Source organism: Tursiops truncatus, chromosome 15 (assembly GCF_011762595.2).
Source record: "Tursiops truncatus isolate mTurTru1 chromosome 15, mTurTru1.mat.Y, whole genome shotgun sequence".
NCBI classification, from domain to species: Eukaryota; Metazoa; Chordata; class Mammalia; order Artiodactyla; family Delphinidae; genus Tursiops; species Tursiops truncatus.
The window spans coordinates 7,447,657-7,465,451 of record NC_047048.1 but is presented as its reverse complement, the minus strand read 5'-3'; the positions used below and the strand labels follow the sequence as shown (position 1 = coordinate 7,465,451).

Sequence of the window (17,795 nt, the reverse complement as noted above, 5' to 3'; positions counted from 1 at the left end):
AAACGATTTCTGCTCAGTAGAAAGGATAACCCCAAAGGTTTTGTTTTTATTGTCCTGTAGGATCTAACGTCGTGATTTTATTTCAGGTTCTTATTTCATATATATTTTTAAAAAATCATAGTTCCTGTATTTTAATATGTATGAAATCTATGCATTCTATATGTGTATATTCATATATATGTGTACACACACACACACACACACACACACATCAGTAAAGGATGAACCTAACCCAAAGGGAGGTCTGGCCTTTGCGCTTGGCTCCTGGGAGCTATCTCTAAGCTCTTGAAATGTCCTATCTGATACGAGGGTCTGGGAGCCTTGGGCCAGATAGTCTATGCCAACGCTGTGATTTCTGGGGGCGTCCCTTGTGCCAGCTCAACTGGCAGAGGGGCTGGAAGCAGCTCAGCCGTGCAGGAAGCCACCGTGTATACACGACTGAGTCCCACCGAGCGTTCTGGTTCAGGGCAGCAACCCAAGCGTGGTCTTGGGGACCCCAATCTGCATATGCATCAGGTTCTCTAATCTCTTTTGAATCAGCTTTGCCATGTTGCTGGTTCCACAAGCCATGCGTTCGATACAACGCACGCTCACAAGCCACTTGTGCGAGAATTACGACTTACACGTTTTGAGACTGACTACACTTCATCTCGTGGTTCATTCATTCCTCTAATGAAGAGAATATGAAGAGAGATGAAAAACATATACGCTCCAGCACTGCAGTGTTTCCAAGAGAGGAAGGAAGGGGCCCCATGCGGGTGGGGCTTAGTTACCCCTAGAGGAACTGGACAGCCCTGCAGGGTGGCGGGGGGCGGGGAGGCCGACGTGAAGACACAGGATCATAGTTGGTCGAGGCGATGACGAGGGGGCGGATGGGTGGCGGGGGGCACCCACAGAGGCTCCGGAGCTGAAAGAAGGGCCCGGGAGCCTTCCTGAGGCTTAGGGAGGGCTTCTACAGTTGAAGTCTTGATGGCAAGCCAGCGCTTCGGCGGGTGGAGCCAATGCTATTTATTGTATTGGTCACTGAGAAGCGCTGAGTCAGTTACTTAACGGCAAATCAGTCACTGCCCTTGAAAGCCCTGCCTCCCAGCCCCTCGCAGAATCCAGAGGACAGGTCGGCTCTACCCTGCTGGAGGGACCAGAGGTCTCTCCCACAACCATGGTCCAAACCTGCTTCTGAGGGCCTCCGACCTCAACAAGGGACCCAGTGTGAGCCGTGGTCATTCAACACATAAAGCACAAAGTCCTGCCACCCACGCCTTCACCTGGGGGAGCCAGGCCTCCCCTCAGCCCCTCACACCTGGGGTCCCTTCTGTTTCTCCCCAAAGAAAGGCCCAGGCAGTCCTGCGCCCCCCAAGTATGGGCCAGCCCCTGAGGCTGTCCACCTCCCTTCCCAGAATCAGGCTCACAGACCAGTAAAGGAGGTACCACTGGACGCTTCCATGTCCCAGCCCCTTCCTTCAGCTCAGCTTTGGGCCACAGGCTCACTGAAGCACCATCATCGTTACTATTACTGCCCTTGCTGTTCTTCGGCTATTATGTGTAATCCAAAGACTTTTAGGCAGTTTACAATAAAAGCATACACATATAGAGTACTTATATTTTAAATATACGTATAACTAAAATCAGTAAGTTAGGTAATAAAAAAAGATGAGAGAGGATCATTTTGTCAGAAAGTTGAGGTTGAGGAGAACTACTGTTTCCAAATTCAAAACTGACCCCTGAGCCTTGGGACTGCCCAGCTCTCCTGGAAAACCAGGTGGGCTGCAAACCTGTTTGTCAGGCAGGACCCACTGTCCCTGGATGTGGGTGCAGCAGGGATGGGCTCTGTTGCTGTCTCTGAATCCCACCTGAGCGCTGCTCTCTGGGCCCATCAAGTTCCAGAGCCAGACTGAGCCTGGCTCCTGGGTTCAGAAGGAAGGCTCTGGCTCTGGGTCCTGACCTCCCCTCCTCCCTCTGGGCACCTGCCCAGCAACAGGGCCAGGGCAGCAGGGTGAGGCCTTCCTGCTGCTGCCGCCCACCAGGTCCATCTGACTTATTCTACAACCGGCATGGCTTCAAGGCTCCTGGATCCTCATCTGCATTTGCTCAGAGCCCAGATATCCAGCTCTGCCTGCCCTGGCTCTGGGGTAAGTCAGAGCCAGAGCAGAAGACATAGGCTGTACACTGAATCTCCTCCTCAGGCCAGGGCTTACGATTCTCCTTCATGCCTGGCCCAAGCAGTGCACACGGGACCCCACCTCTGTGCCCACAGGCAGGGTGCCAGGCTCTCCCCAGTTTGGCCAGTCCCGAGCATTTGGTTCAGGGATGCTTAGGAAAAAGAAGGAAGGAATGTGGAAGAAAGGAGAGCTGCTTGCAGAAGGAGGGCAGGGGAGGGAGGAGCATCTGTAGACTCTGAAGCTCGGCCCGGCCAGCACCCCCTCCCCTTGCCCCCTGCCCCCGGCAGACTCACCCTCGTCACAGTTGCTCCCGGTAAAGCCAGGGCAGCACCTCCACTCCAGCGCCGTCACTGTGCGGTAGGACACTCTGTACGTGGGTCTGATCAGAGTCCTGTAACTAACACAAGGGCAGAGTCAGGACAGTGTGAGCACCTATCTGCCCACCCCAGATCCCACTCCTGCTGAAACCACCCAGCCTAGGGCTCTGGGAGCCCCCCAGGCAGTAGAGCCCATCATCCTAACTCTGTGCCCACAGGCTATGTGGCCCTGGGTGAGTGACCGCCCCTCTCTGTGTCGGGTGCATTGTAAAGTCCCTTCCAGCTCTGCCTTCCCACAAATCTCCAAGGGTGGCCCCCTAGGGTGGGGAAATGACTGCTACGGACTGAATTGTGTCTCCCAGAAATCATATGTTGAAGCCCTAACCCCCACAATGTGACTGTACTTAAGCATAGGCTCTGAAGAGGTAATTAGGTTAAATGAGGTCAGAGGGGTGGGGCCCTAATCCAATAAGATTGGTGGCCTTTTAAGAAGAGGAGGACAGACAGAGATCTCTCTCTGTGCACATGCACACACTGAACAAAGGCCATGTGAGGACACAGAGAGGTGGCTGGCTGAGAAAATTAATTTCTGTGTTGCAGCCATCTGGTCCATGATATTTTGTTAAGGCAGCCCAAGATAATGAATAAGGAAAAGAAAAATATCATTAGAACCTGTACAACTTCCAACCACCCACAAGTCACTTAACTCCAACTTTTTCCCAATCATTATTTCTTTTGGTTGATTCATCCAATGAATATATATATGTATTTTTTTTGGCCGCGCCCCGTGGCATGTGGGATTTTAGTTCCCCAACCAGGGACTGAACCCCTGCCCCCTGCGGTAGAAGCATGGAGTCTTAACCACTGGACTGCCAGGGAAGTCCCCAATGAATATTTATTGAGCATCAACTACAGGCAATACTGTGGTCACAGATTAATAAAACGGAGTCCCATCCTTGAGAAAATCCCAGCCTGATAGATGAGAGAGAGAGACACTCCAGTGAAAACTTGCAATTCAGTAGTGGGGTCCTTGCAGCAACCAAACGCTCCTGCAAAGCTCTGTGGGATTCCATGGTAAATTTTCACACAATTTTGAAATTTTTCTTGAAAATAAGTTTGATACTATTTTGTGAAACTCCAAGAATAGTGAATATAAAATATAGGACCAAACCACACTGAGATATCACCTCACGCCTGTTAGAATGGCTATTATCAAAAAGACAAGAAATAAGTGTTGGTGAGGATACGGAGAAAAGGGAACCTTCATGCACTGTTGATGGGAATGTAAATTGGAAACCGTGCAAAACAGGACGGTAGTTGCTAAAAAAAAGTTAGAAATAGAACTACCATAATATCCACTTCTGGGTGTTTATCCAAAGGAAATGAAAACACTAACTCAAAAAGATGTCTGAACCCCCATGTGCACTGCAGCAGTATTTGCAATAGCCAAGATATGGAAGCAACCAAAGTACCCATCAACGGGTGAGTGGATAAAGAAAACGTGGCACACGTACACACACACACACACACACACACACACGAATATTATTCAGCATAAAAAAGAATGAAATCTTGCCATTTTCGACAACGTGGAAAGACCTTGGACGAATACTGTATGATCTCCCTTATAGGTGGAATCTAAAAACAAAAAAAGAAAAACAAACCAAGCTCATAGATACAGAGAACAGACTGGTGGTTGCCAGCAACTGGGGGACGGTGGGCAGGGAGCAGTGCAAAATGGGTGAAGGTGGTCAAAAGGCACAAACTTCCGGTTATAATAAGTCATGGGCTGTAATGTACAGCATGGCAACTATAGTTAATAATACCGTATTGCATAGTTCAAAATCGCTCAGAGCAGATCTTAAAAGTTCTCATTACAAGAAAAAAAAATTGTGTAACTACTTGTGGTGACAGATGTTGACTAGACCTATTTGTGGTGATCATTTCACAACATACACAAATATCGAATCACTATGTTGCATACATGAAACTAATTCAGTGTTATCTATCACTTACACCTCAATGAACACACACACACACAAACACAAGAACATGTGACTGATTTTCACAAGGGGCAAAAATTCGGCTTTATTATTCGATTTACACGCGTCATTATAACTTGGCTGCTTGATAAAGTCTGCACAACTTCCTCCTGAAAGCAGAACTGCATGACTTCACAGAATTTGCATCTGCTGACGCCATGCAACTTAATCGTGAATGGGAAAATTACGAATTAATTGGTGGCAGCAGGCGTGACGTTTCGAGATGCACTGTTGACAGGAAAATACATAAATCAGGTTTTGAATTTCAGAAATACTGCACTAAGTCTGAAGAATCCTGCTACACTAATTTTTCTTTCAAAAAAAAAAATCCTCTCACTCATGTTTCGTAAACATTCCGGCAAACCAGCTTCCCTCTGGAGCTCTAAGTGGGAAGCGGGGTGGGGGCAGGGGCTGGCAGTGCGCAGCCAGGGACTGGAACTTTCGAGTGAGGAACCAGGAGTCTGCATGGAGAAGTGCCCGAGAGCAAAGGCAGGCCTTTGGTCTCTCAGATCCACGGCAGGAAGCAGCTGGCATAGGCCACTGGGGAGGGGGTGGGGGGTGGCAGAGGACCAGTCATCGTCACCACTCCTTATAGAAGGAGCCTGGTGGGACATAAGTGGGTAGGCGAGCCTGGGTCCGAGGAGTCCCAATAGACTGTCTGTATGACAAACACACACACGATTTCTCATTCACATATACACTCACATGCTCACACACACACACACACACACACACACACACACACACACGCTCACACCCTCTTCCTGCTGCAAACTTCCCAGCCAGGAACTGGCCCAGCTGGGAAAGGGAAGACGCTTTCATTTCAATTTAAAAAGTCAGTTTTAAAATTAATTCTTGAAAGAAGATTGTTGCTCTGGCTGAGAGGGACCAGAAAAGCTATGGAATCCCTCCCATGACCACTGCACCATGGAAGAGATGGAGCCCCGGGCTGTGGGGTCATAAGCTGAGAGTTTAGGGCCCTGCCCTTGATTCACCATGTGAATTGCACACGTTCCTTAACCTCCCTGAGCCCGTTTCCGGGTCTGCACGCCGAGGACCGGGATGCTGGGTATGAGGCTCCCTGGGAGAGCACGTGTGAGAGCAGAAAGGGACGTGTAGCTGCTGGGCTTGCGAAACACAGATCTGACCCCTTTCTTCCTGGCCAGCACCTTTCGCCTGTCCCCACTGTGGTCAGGAGAGAGTCTGAGCTGTTTAGCCATGGGGCTCAGCCCTTCTCCAGCTGCCACAGCTGCCCTCAGGCCCCCTGTGCCATAGGCTGCCCCTCGGCCTGCAGCCCATGAGCCCTCCAGAGGCACCAGGCACTCCTCACTTCGTGCCCTGAGTGATGATGGTGATAAAATAATAATAGCTATAGTAAGAGCTTTGCGTACTTACCACGTATCAGGCACCGTGCTGAGTGCTTTACACTTGCTGACGCATAACAACCCTGACAGGTGGATGCTATTACTATTCCTAATTTACAGATGAGGAAACTGAGGCGCCGAGAGCTTCAGTAACTTTATCAAGGTCACCCTGCTAGAAGGTGGTGGAACTTGGTTCCAAACCCAGGCAGAATTAGCAGAACCTAGCAATACTAATTTGTGTTCGTTCAGTACAGGGGAACATTGCTCCTCCCAGCATCTGCACAAGGTACTGATCTCAGGCCCCTGAACCAGAGGGAGAGCTCATCCCCCAGAGAAGGTCTCTTTCTGCCCCCTCCTTCTGAGGGCCACAGGCTGGCCTGTCCCACTGCGGGACCAGAAGCATCATGGTGGCCTGCAAAGTCCAGGAGCAGAGAGAGCCAGTAGGTGGCGCTGCTTCCCCAGCCCAGCAGGCCAGAGCTCAGACCCTCAGAGCTCCCCTGAATGCCCAGGGCAGGTGCAAGTGTTCATGGGCTGTCCCCATCTTTTCACCCTCCGTGAAGAACTCCCAGCCCTTCCCCTGGGCTCCAGTCTGCAAACCCACTGATCTTTCTAAAATGCAGATCCGCTTTTGTGACTGCCCTCTCTCAGAACCTTCCATGGCTCCCATAGACTTAAGACCACACTCTCTAGGTCAGCAAATAAGGCCCTGCCTACCTTTCTCCCCTCCACTCCTCCCACCACAGCACAGACAAGCAGCTCTTCCTGCCTCTGGGCCTTTGCACATACATGCAGGCTCCTCTGCCTACTCACCCCTCCTTCTTTAGTCTGATGAGAAAAATCCCCAAGGGCCTCCAGGGTGTGACTCCACAACCCCTTCTCTGTGGAGCACCCCCAGCCCCAGCCAGAGCGGACAGGCTCCCTCCTCAGTACCCCCAACACCCTGTACACAGCTTGGTTTTACGTGTGGGGTGCCTGCCATGAGCCGGGCACTGGGAATACGAGAATGAAGGAGGCAGCATGAGCTCCACTCTGCCAGAGCTGGTGGCACTAATCCTGTCTCACACACATAAATATGTGGCCATGCGTGGTGGTCAGTGCCAGGGAGGAAAGCGCTGAGCTCACTCCTCACATTGTAATGGATTTGTTTTCTCTTTTTCAATTAAAATATAATTTACATGCAGTAAAACACAGATGGTCCCCAACTTATGATGGTCTGACTTACAATTTTTTGGATTTCACGATGGTGCGAAAGTGATACGCAGTCAGTAGAGACCACACTTGGAATTTTGAATTTTGATCTTTTCCCCAGGCTAGCCATATGGGGTACGGTACTCTCTGGTGATGATGGGAAGCTCCCAGTCAGCCCTGCGATCACAAGGGTAAACAGCCAATACTCAACTGGTACTGTGTTGCCAGCATTGTTTTCGATACTGTGTTTCGCGTTTTCCCATCCCATCGTGTCTACAAAATGCCCATCTGTGTCTCCTGCTTCTGGTGAGAAGAAGAGGAGGACAATACTCTTGAGATGAAACTCAAGATAACTGCCCAGCATGAAGGCGGTAAGCCAGTAACAGCCATCGCAGGTGAGTTAGGACTTTGGCAATCGACGATCTTGACCATCTTAAAGGATAAGAAGCAAATGAGTGATGCAGTGAAATCATCAGCATTGGTTAAATTCACTGTCATCATGAAGAAAAGGGCTGGGCTGATGGATGACATGGAAAAAAAAAAAAAACTTGTCTGGGAATTTCGTGGTGGTCCAGTGATTAGGACTCCGCGCTTTCACTGCTGAGAGCGCGGGTTCAGTCCCTTGTGGGGGGACTGAGATCCCGCAAGCCGCACCGTGCGGCCAAATAAATAAATAAATAAGAAACAAAGAAAAAGAAAAAAAAAAAAACTTGTCACGTGGATGGAAGACCAGGTACAGAAGTTCGTACCACTTAGCCTACTGACCATCCAGGCTAAGGCAAGAAGTCTATCCATACACTCAAAAAGTGTGTCGATGATTCTACAAATAATGCAAATGTTTATACCAAGTTATGGCCGGTTCCAATGCTTCAAAAGGCAGCATAATTTTCATAATGTGAAAGTCAGCGGTGAGGCAGTAAGTGCCAATACTGAAGGTGCCGAAGTTTTTAAGGAAGAGCTGCAGAGGGTAATTGTGGATAAGGAATATTCGCCAGAACAAATATTGAATGTCGAGGAAATGAGCTTGTTCTGGAAGCGAATGCCAGAGCATACACACATTCATCAAGAGCCCAAGACAATGCCAGGATTCAAGGCATTCGAACACCGTGGAAGGCTGCTTTGGGGTAGAAATGGTGCAGGGTTCGAATGAAAGTTTTTCCTAATCTACCACTCGGAGAGCCCGAGAGCATTCAACTATGTGAGCAAGCATTCATCTCCCGTTTGTTATCGCCATCACAAGAAAGCCTGGATGACATAAGCATTGTTTGAAGCCTGGCTTTTGAAGTGTTTTATCCCTCAGACAAGAGAATATTGAAGACAAAACAACATCCCATTCAAGAGTCTGCTGGTCTTAGACAACACTCCAGGGCATCCGCAGCATACCAGCGACATGCATCCTGATGTCAAGGTTGTGTAGTTGCCACCGAACGCAACTGCACTCATTCAACCCATGGACCATGGTGCCACAGCTCCGTTCAAAGCACGCTCTTTACACCAACTCTCTGTTCAGGCTGTTGAAGAGACGGGATCTGGCCGAACACTCTGAGAGTTTTGGAAAGCTTTTAACATTCTAAATGCTACCCAGACCATCGCTGCCTCGTGGGAAGGAGTCACATGGCAACGCATGAAGAGCATTTAGAAGAAAGTCTTAAAGACATGTGTGAACACGTTCAAAGGCTTTAACTAAGATTCTGCTGTGGATGAAACAGTCCCAAGATATTAGTGCTTGGGAAACAGCTAGAATTGGACATTGACGAAGAGGATGTTCATGAGATTGTTGGTATTGAAGCTGAAGAACTTTCCACTGAGGAGCTGATCGAACTGGAGGAAGAAAGAAGGAAGGAAAGAGGAAGAAGTTATGGCTGAGGCACCAGGAAAGTTCACAGTAAAGAGACTGGCAGAGACGTTTGCTGCTATCAGAAGCGGTGTAAGGATGTTAGAAGAAATGGACGTCGATTATGAGACATTAGCGAGAGCTGACAGGCAGATACAGGATGTTCTTCCTTGCTCTAGAGAAATATAAAATGGAAAGAAGAAACAAACCGGACAGTCCAAACTTGATATCTCCCCAAAGAACACTATGCCCGCTAAACCATCAACAAGTGCCGATGCCCCAGTGCCTTCTCCAGGCTATTCTCCAGGCATATCAGAAGAGGGAGAAATTGACGACCTTGTCGCCGTAGCATCCCCATCATGCAGCAATTAATCTTAGTTCAATGCTTCAAACACTCTTCAGGCCCAACGTGCCTTCAGCTGTGTACGATAACGGTGGGTACCCTTCCATTCTGTTCTTCACTTTTAGTACAGTATTCAATAAATTACATGAGATGGCCAACACTTTACTATTAAACAGGGTTTGTATTAGATGAGTTTGCCCAACTGTAGGCTAATGGAAGTGTTCTCAGCATGTTTAAGGCAGGCTAGGCTAAGCTACAATGTTCAGTAGGTGTATTTAATGCATTTTCGACTTGCAATGGGTTTATCGCGAATGTAACCCCATCGTTAAGTCGAGGAAGATCTGTAGATAAATCTAGTGTTTAGCTCAATGAACTCTTACCTATTCAATATGTTTACACCAACATTCCCATTGCTCCAAAGTCCTTTTGTGCCCCTTCCAAATTGATTATCCAGCCCCCAGACATAACCATTCTTCTGACTTCTCTCGCCAGATACTAGTTTTGCCTGTTCTAGAATTTTAGATAAATGGAATCTTACAGCATGCACTCATTTGTGTCTGCCTTCTTTCACTCACCCATCATGTCTGTGAGGTTCATCTATGCTGTTAAGTGTAGCACTCCTTCGTTTCTTTTTATTGCTAAATAATATTCCATTATGCAAATATACCACAATGTGTCTATTCTGTTCATGGACATTTGGATTATTTCCAGTTTTGAGCTTTGATGAATAAAGACGCTAGGAGTGTTTTCGTATAAGTCTTCGTGGACACTTTTTCACTTCTCTAGGGTATATACCTAGAAATAAAATTGATGGGCCATAGGATGGTTCTATGTTTAACTTTAGTAGATGCTACAAACACTTGTCCCAAACCTATCTGGATGAACCAAGTTCACATGCCCAGCAGCAGTGTATGAGTTCCAGTTGCTCTATAACCTCGTCAGCATTTGATATTGTCGATCATTTTCATTTTAGTCATTCCAGGGTGTATGCAGTACTCTTTCATTATGGTTTTAACTTGCAATTCTTATTGACTAAATTTGAACCCCTTTTCATGCTTGCCAGTTAGACATCTCCTTTTGTGAAGTGCCTGTTCAAGTCTTTTGCCCACTTTTAAACTGGGTTTCGGGTCTTTCTTACTGATTTGTAAGATATATGAGAGACCTTTGTCAGATATATGTATTGTGAATGCTTTCTCCCAATATGTGTCTTGCCTTTTCATTTTCTTAAAGGTGTACTTTTTTATATTAACTTGGAAGTATTTTTGATACCAGTTTTTTTAAAAAAAAATTTATTTATTTATGTATGTATATGCTTATTTATTTTCACCAGGTCTTAGTTGTGGCAGGCAGGTTTCTTAGTTGCGTCATGCAAACTCTTAGTTGCAGCATGCATGTGGGATCTAGTTCCCTGACCAGGGATTGAACCCGGGTCCCCTCCACTGGGAGTGTGGAGTCTTATCCACTGCGCCACCAGGGAAGTCCCTTAAAGGTGTATTTTTAATGATCAGGTTGTAAATTTTGATCAAGTTCAATTTATCATTTTTAAAATTTTACTATCTGCTAGGTAGGAGTCAAGGTTCATTGTTTTCCATTTGGATATCCCCTTGCTACGGCACAATTTATTGAAAAGACCTTCTTTTGGCCTAAATTTTCCCACTAAAATTAAATTATTTAGTGCCTTGTTGAAAATCAAATGATTGTTTAAATATGAGTCTATTTCTTGACTCTCTGTTCTGTTCCATTGATCTGTTTGTCCATCCTGGCACCAAAACCACACTGCCTTAATTAATATAGCTTAATAGTAAGTCTTGAAATACAGTAATGTAAGTCCTCCAATCTTGTTCTCCTTTAAGGTTGTCTTGGACACCTAGGTCCTTTGCATTCCCATTGACTTTTTTAATTAGCTTATCAATTTCTGCAAAAAAAAAAAACCCACTATAATTTTGATAAGGTTATATGGAATCTATAGATCAATTTGTAGAGAACTGACATCTTAATAATCTGAGTTTCCTTATCCGTACATATGGCGTAAATTTCCATTTATTTAAGCCTTCTTTAATTTTTCTCAGCAGTGTACCATCTTTTGTTAAACTTACCCCTAGGTATTTGTATTAGGCTGCTCAGGCTGCCATATCAAAATATCGTAGCCTGGATGGTTTAAAACATCCTCACCAACACTTGATCCCAATACATCTCTGCCCATCTGTGAGCCGCTGAGCAAGTCCTGCCTCTCTGAACCCCCTGTGAAGTCTGGGCTGAGATGCAAAAACATACAGATCCCTTGCTACCCTGAAATTCTCCAGATCCAATGTGGAGTCTCCCATCTGGTGTCTCACTAGCCCTAGTTGTTTTTTTTTTTCCAAGACAGATCAATTCTAGGGACTTCTGATCTCTGTGTATTTGTTCCGTCTGTAGGGCAGATCCTGGGACTTCCCTCACTGTCACTCGGCAAATTCAGGGACATATATTCTCCAGGGGGTTGTTATTCACTCAACAAACATCCATGGAGAGCTTGACCCTACCCCTCTCTGGCGCCTCACATCGATGAGTCCAGGGAGGTCACTCACCAAGTAGATCCTACCTGCCCACTGCTCTCCCCCACCCCGCCCTAGTCCAGCCTCCCTCATCACCCTCCCAGACAGCAGCAATGGCCCCTGACTGGTGCCCAAGCTTCCAGCCTATACACAGAAGCTGGCTCCAGTGATGTTTTCAAAGCACAAATCCCCTCCATGCACCCTTCCTGGCTTCTCTTCAATCTTAGGACAAAAACCAACTCCTTAGTATGACCACGTAGACTTCTAACCACTGCCCACCTTGGCTGCCCCGCTGCTTGCTGTCCCCCCACCCCAGGCTACTCAGAACTCCAGCAGCAATCGGCTTTTGAGTTTCTGAACCCCAGAGCTCCTTCCTATATCAGGGCTTGTCATCCACTGTTCCCTCTGCCCAAGATGTCCACTAACTCCAATGCAGTCTCCAGTGTCACCTCCTCTGAGAAGCCCTCCTTGATCAGCCCACCCATCAATTCCACCCACCCCACTGCAGGCTGAGTCTCTTCGATTTACACTGTCATAGAACCCTGACTTCTAAACACTTATCACCCTTACAAGTATATAAGGGTGATCGCACCTGTGCGATCATTTGTGTGATGTCTGTCTCCTCCACTAACCCCAAGCCTAGTTCAGGGTTTGGCACAAAGACTGGTGGAATGAATAAAACAATCGCTGAATAATTTGTACCAGATGGAGTCCCAGGCCAGGAACTGTAATGATAACCAAGATGGGGTGGCTCCCTGGAGGAGCTCAGGATGACATCCATGGAAACCGATGGATGCAGGGAGAGGGAGCAGGGCATGGCCACTTCCATCCACCAGGAGGAGCCGGCAAAGACTTCCCACATGAGGCAACACTGCTGAGCTAAAAAGGTGAGGAGGCAACCAGCACCAGGAGAGCCAGGAAATTTGGGTGAAGTTTGGTGCATTTGGGGGGCAGAGTGCTTGGACAGGAAGACAGGGCATTCGGGGCGGCTGTGAAAGCCTGCAGTGCAGGCAAGGAGTCTGGACTGCGTCCGTGCAGACTGGCCGTGCTCTCCAGGCATCCAGGGGTGCTCCTGATCAGTGACGTATTTCTGAGCCTGCAAGAGATTCTATTAATTTATACATGTATATATACGTGTATTATTTACCACCTTTGCATGTATAAAAAGCCAGTAGAAGGCTTCCCTGGTGGCGCAGTGGTTGAGAGTCCGCCTGCCAATGCAGGGGACGCAGGTTCGTGCCCCGATCCGGGAAGATCCCACGTGCCGCGGAGCGGCTGGGCCCGTGAGCCATGGCCGCTGAGCCTGCGCGTCCGGAGCCTGTGCTCCTCAACCGGAGAGGCCACAACAGTGAGAGGCCCGCATACCGCAAAAAAAAAAAAAAAAAATCAGTAGAGCTTAATTTCTCTCTTATTTTGTAGATTAAAAAATAAACATTAGACTTGATATAGTTTTTCCACCCCTCGACAGACAGCCTTGTGTACCCACGGGGAGACCACCCTTTTCCTGGCCATGGGGAAGCCACCCAGGCACTGTGGCTCAGAAGAACATCATGATCAGATCTGCTTTCAAGAAAGACCCCACCTGTGTTGGCATGGTAGCCGGACTGGACAGGAGAGATGGGAGGTGAGGAAGTGAGTCAGGAGGCTGCTGGCCGAGAAAGAGGGGCCAGCAGGGATGAATGGCCGCACTTGATGGAGGGGAAACTGAGGCCAAAGAGGGGGTCAGATTCCAGGTGATAAAGCAGCAGAGGTTTGACCGAACCAGACCTCCTGATGGGAGCCCCATGTTCTCTCCCGCTCAACAACACATCGAAGCTGCCCCCCGACCCCTCCCAGGAGTCAGAGGAGGTCCTTGCCCTCTGCAGCGTCCCCGGGACCCTCCCAGTGAGCACAGCGGTCATGAGGTGCTCTGAGAGTCCTGGCCGCAGTCCTCCAGCCACTCAGTGACTGTCCTAGATAGGGTGCAGATGAGTCCTGTGTGTCCCCAAAGGTGGCCCTGGGTGCACAAGGTCACGTGAGAGGGAATATGAAGAAAGAGCTCCAGGAGGGGTGAGGTGCCCGTCACTGGAGGTGTGTAAGCCCAGGCCATGGCTCTCTGGCCTTCAAAGGCCATGTCCCCACAGCATCATGAGGTCCTTCAGTGGGTGCCAGGACAGGGCCATCGTCCGGGCATTGCCTGCTGGCAACGACTCTGCCAGGGCAGAGACCTCATCGGGTGGAGGCGGGGGGCCGCCCTCCCTCACTGGGCACCGCAGCTTGCAGGCCCCGGCTCCTGCCCCAGCCCCACTTCCTCAGCAGGGACCACCACGAGGAGGACCAGACTGGGAGGTACCGAGACAGACTGGAGACTCAACAGGAAACGGGAGTGGGGGTTTCAGAAAGGGAGGCAGGAGATTATTAATCTCTTGATTAATAGCAGCGGGCCGGCGGGGAGGGGGATGGGCAGTCCCACCGCAGTTCTGCGGCAGCCGGCAGGGTCCTCCAGGCTCTGGTCTCCCCACAGTCCAAGCTAGTCGTTCCCAAGTGCGGACGGAATGGACAGAGGCCCAGAGGGCAGTGTCCCCCGCCCAGGCTGCCGCTCGCACTCAAGCCCCAAACCACGGTCCAGTCGGGGGGGAGGTGGACACATCGTGGGCTTCTCGAACCTCACAGGCTGGCTGAGGAGGGGCAGGAAAGCAGGCCACGTTTTAAGAAAGCACTAAGTCCAGGACTTCATGTGGCCTTGAGGGCCGCAGGCAACCCAACCAGAGGGGGGAGGCGGCCTGGCAGGGGGCCGTCTGGCGGAGGCAGATGAAGTTCCGGCAAACCCCTCGACTCAGCACATCTGGAAAAGGTTGGCTCTAATGCCATCAAAGAGCTTGGAGGGGCCAGGGAGAGAGCTGAGGGCAGGAGAGCCAGGCCGAGGAAAACTTAACCCCCGAGGGCCTGGGGCTCCTCCTTCCAAATCTGTCTGGCCCTGGGGCCCACCCCCTCCAGCAGCTGACCGGGGGCTCGGGAGGGCAGGAGGGCAGCGACGAAAACGTGCGACATCCCGCTGCAGTGAACCAGGCACAGCCAGGGCTGTGATTTCCACCCCAGAGCAAGACGGGAGGGAAAGGGAAACTGAGGCACGGGGGGGCAGCACCCCTAGTCCTCTCCACTGGTTCTGAAGGCCCCTCACAGGGAAGTGTCCCGGTCCAGCCCCTCACTACAAGCCAGGAGGAGAAGCCAGCAGGGAAGAGACTCCCACCTCCCTCCCCCACCCCAGCCAGGGCCCCCTCCCTGGCTGTTCCCTCTCCCCGACCTGCACCCCTTCCTCTAGCGAAATCCCCTCATCCCCCAGATCTCAGCTCAAATGACCCCCAGGGAAACCCCAGAACCAGGTCTTATAGCAGGGACACCCTCCTCCCCCGCATAGCTGTGAGTCTTTGATTGACATGTCCCTCCCTCCACTCGCCCCCCCAAACTCTGAGAGGGAGGGGCCGTGATCTTTTTGCACACTAGTGCCTGGCGCTTAAGTGCTCATTCAGTACCAGACAAACAGCTAAACAGACCAAACGCATGATCTGAGAAACCCGAGCCAGGGCCGCAGGTCCTGAGACCAGACCCGGCCCGGCGGGACCCCGCTCCACACCCCTTGGCCTGACTGGGCGCCGGGCACCGTCCTCTGGGGCCCATGTTTGTGTGTGAACATTAGTTTTGGGTGTCACCCTCACCTACATACACACAGACACACACACACACACACACACTACAAAAACCCAATATAAGAAAATCATGGGATGGGAAAATCCAAACGGGACCCAGTTGTACTACAATTTTTTTTTTTTTTTCATTTAACAAGAGGATGGATACGTTTCTTTAATGAACACTTGTTAAGCAGCTTAATGTGCCCAGGCTCTGGGATGAGGACACTGTGGTCCTGCCTTTGAGGTGTCCGTGGGTGGGTGAAAAGAGTCAGCCCTGATGTCAGACCGTCTGGGTGTCACATGGTTGGACCCACATGGGTGATGGGTGCCCCCAACCCCAGTGTTCTCTCCTAGTGCTGCCCTGACAAGGCCCCCCACCTTCCGGGTCCACCCCCCACTCCTCTCACACCCCCTAACTCCCCCCAACCCTTCACCCCCCACATCCCCCCACCGCCACCCACCCCCACCCTCGGGCAGCTTTGCTCCTACAGCCATCCTCTGCCCGCCTTCACCAGCCGCCTCCCCTCTCTCCCAGGTCATTGCTGGCAGTTACAAACATGCTCCTGTATCTCCTATCTTAAAAACAAACAAAAAAACACCTCCCTGGACCTCTTACTCCCCTCCAGCTACCAAGCCCTATTTAAAAAAAAATTTTTATTGGAGTATAGTTGCTTTACAATATTGTTAGTTTCTACTCTATAGCAAAGTGAATCAGCAATACGTATACATATATCCCCTCTTTCCCATTTCTTCTTTTTTTAATATTTATTTATTTGGCTGCGTTGCGTCTTAGTTGTGGCACGCAGGATCTTCGTTGCCGCGTGTGGGCTCTTCCTTGCGGCATGCAGGATCTTTTTTTTTTTTTTTAGTTGCAGCATGAGGAATCTTTTAGTTGTGGCATGTGGGGTCTTCAGTTGCGGCATATGGGTTCCAGTTCCCTGACCAGGGATCGAACCCAGGGCCCCTGCATTGGGAGTGTGGAGTCCTAGCCACTGGACCACGAGGGCAGTCCCCCAAGCCCCATTTCTCGCTTCCTTCACAGCAAAACTTCTTGAAAGAGTTTTCTATCCTTCGGATCTTCATTTCCTCACCTCTCATTTTTCTCCTCCACCCACGTCATCTCAGCCTCCATCCTCACCACTCCCCAAAACTGCAGTTGCCAGGTCCCCAGTGACTCCACATTGCCAAATCCAATGGTCACTCCTCAGCCCTCATCCCGTCGGCCACCCAGAAGCATTGAAAAGACTCCCACTCTCCCTCCCAAAAGTCTCATCCCAGAACACTGGGTTTTCTTGATGCTCCTTCTGACCTGGCTGCTTCTTCTCATCTCCTTAGCCCTATCTCAGAGGCTGGGGTACCCAGACTGTTCCGGGGTCAGCACCTCTTCTCTATCTGTTCATCCCCAAGTTCACCTCCAGTCCCATAGCTTTAAATACCATCAAAACGCTTATGATTCTCAACCATCAAGTTTCCCCAATTCTACCACGCACATACTGTTACACTTTAACATCTCTGACATTGGGATTCATGTAACAGTTGATGGTGCACTATAGCTTAATGAGCAACATTCTTAATGACCATAAGGTAATGCACTTCTTCCAAACCAATGGCATCTGAGAATCCATGAAATTCAATATGGCCCCAGGGTCTTCCTGGAACTCCAAACTTTTAAAATCAACCTCTTGCTTGATACCCCTCTCCCCGTGGATGCCCCATGGGCATCTCACACTTCACTTGGCCAAAGCAGAGCTGTTGTTTTCCACCTCCTAGGGGTGACCTCCTGTCAGGGTCCCCAGCTCAATGAATGGCATGCCCAGCCAACCAGCCACTCACACCAGAAGTTTAGGGTTATCCCAAATTGCTCCCGCCCATAAGTAATCAGACACTCCTGCCATCTCAGTTTCCAGAACACCTCCTGAATCCACTCACTTCTCTCCACTTCCCCAGCTATCGCCCGCCATCATCTGGAGCCTGTGTCCACTTTTCCCTCAGCAGCCAGTCATCTTTTCGAAAGCTAAATCAGCCGATCTCAGGAACCTCCAAAAAGCAGAGAAAAAATACACCCAAAGCAAGCACAAGGAAAGACATAGTATACGTAAGAGCGAGAATCAATGAAATTGAAAAGAGAAAAACAATAGAGAAAACTCAATGAAACCAAAAGCTGGTTCTCTGAAAAGATTTTTTAAAAAATGATAAACCTCTAGCAAGACTGACAAAGTAAAAAAGGAGAGAAGACACAAATTATCAATATCAGGAATGACGTTGGGAAGATCATGATACACATAAATTTAACAACTCAGAGGAAAGGGACCAATTCATCAAAAAACACAAATTACCCCAGCTCAC

The 17,795-nt window shown here is 49.3% G+C and overlaps 1 long non-coding RNA gene across 1 annotated transcript in view; it reads right to left on the bottom strand.

Annotated features, from left to right (window-relative positions):
- Positions 1-4,566: 4,566 nt before the first annotated feature.
- Positions 4,567-17,795, bottom strand: part of LOC141276462 (uncharacterized) — a 101,072-nt gene continuing 87,843 nt past the window's right edge. Inside the window, exon 3 of the long non-coding RNA XR_012325999.1 lies at positions 4,567-4,746. This is a non-coding gene — a long non-coding RNA (uncharacterized lncRNA). The remainder of the gene's footprint in view (positions 4,747-17,795) is intronic.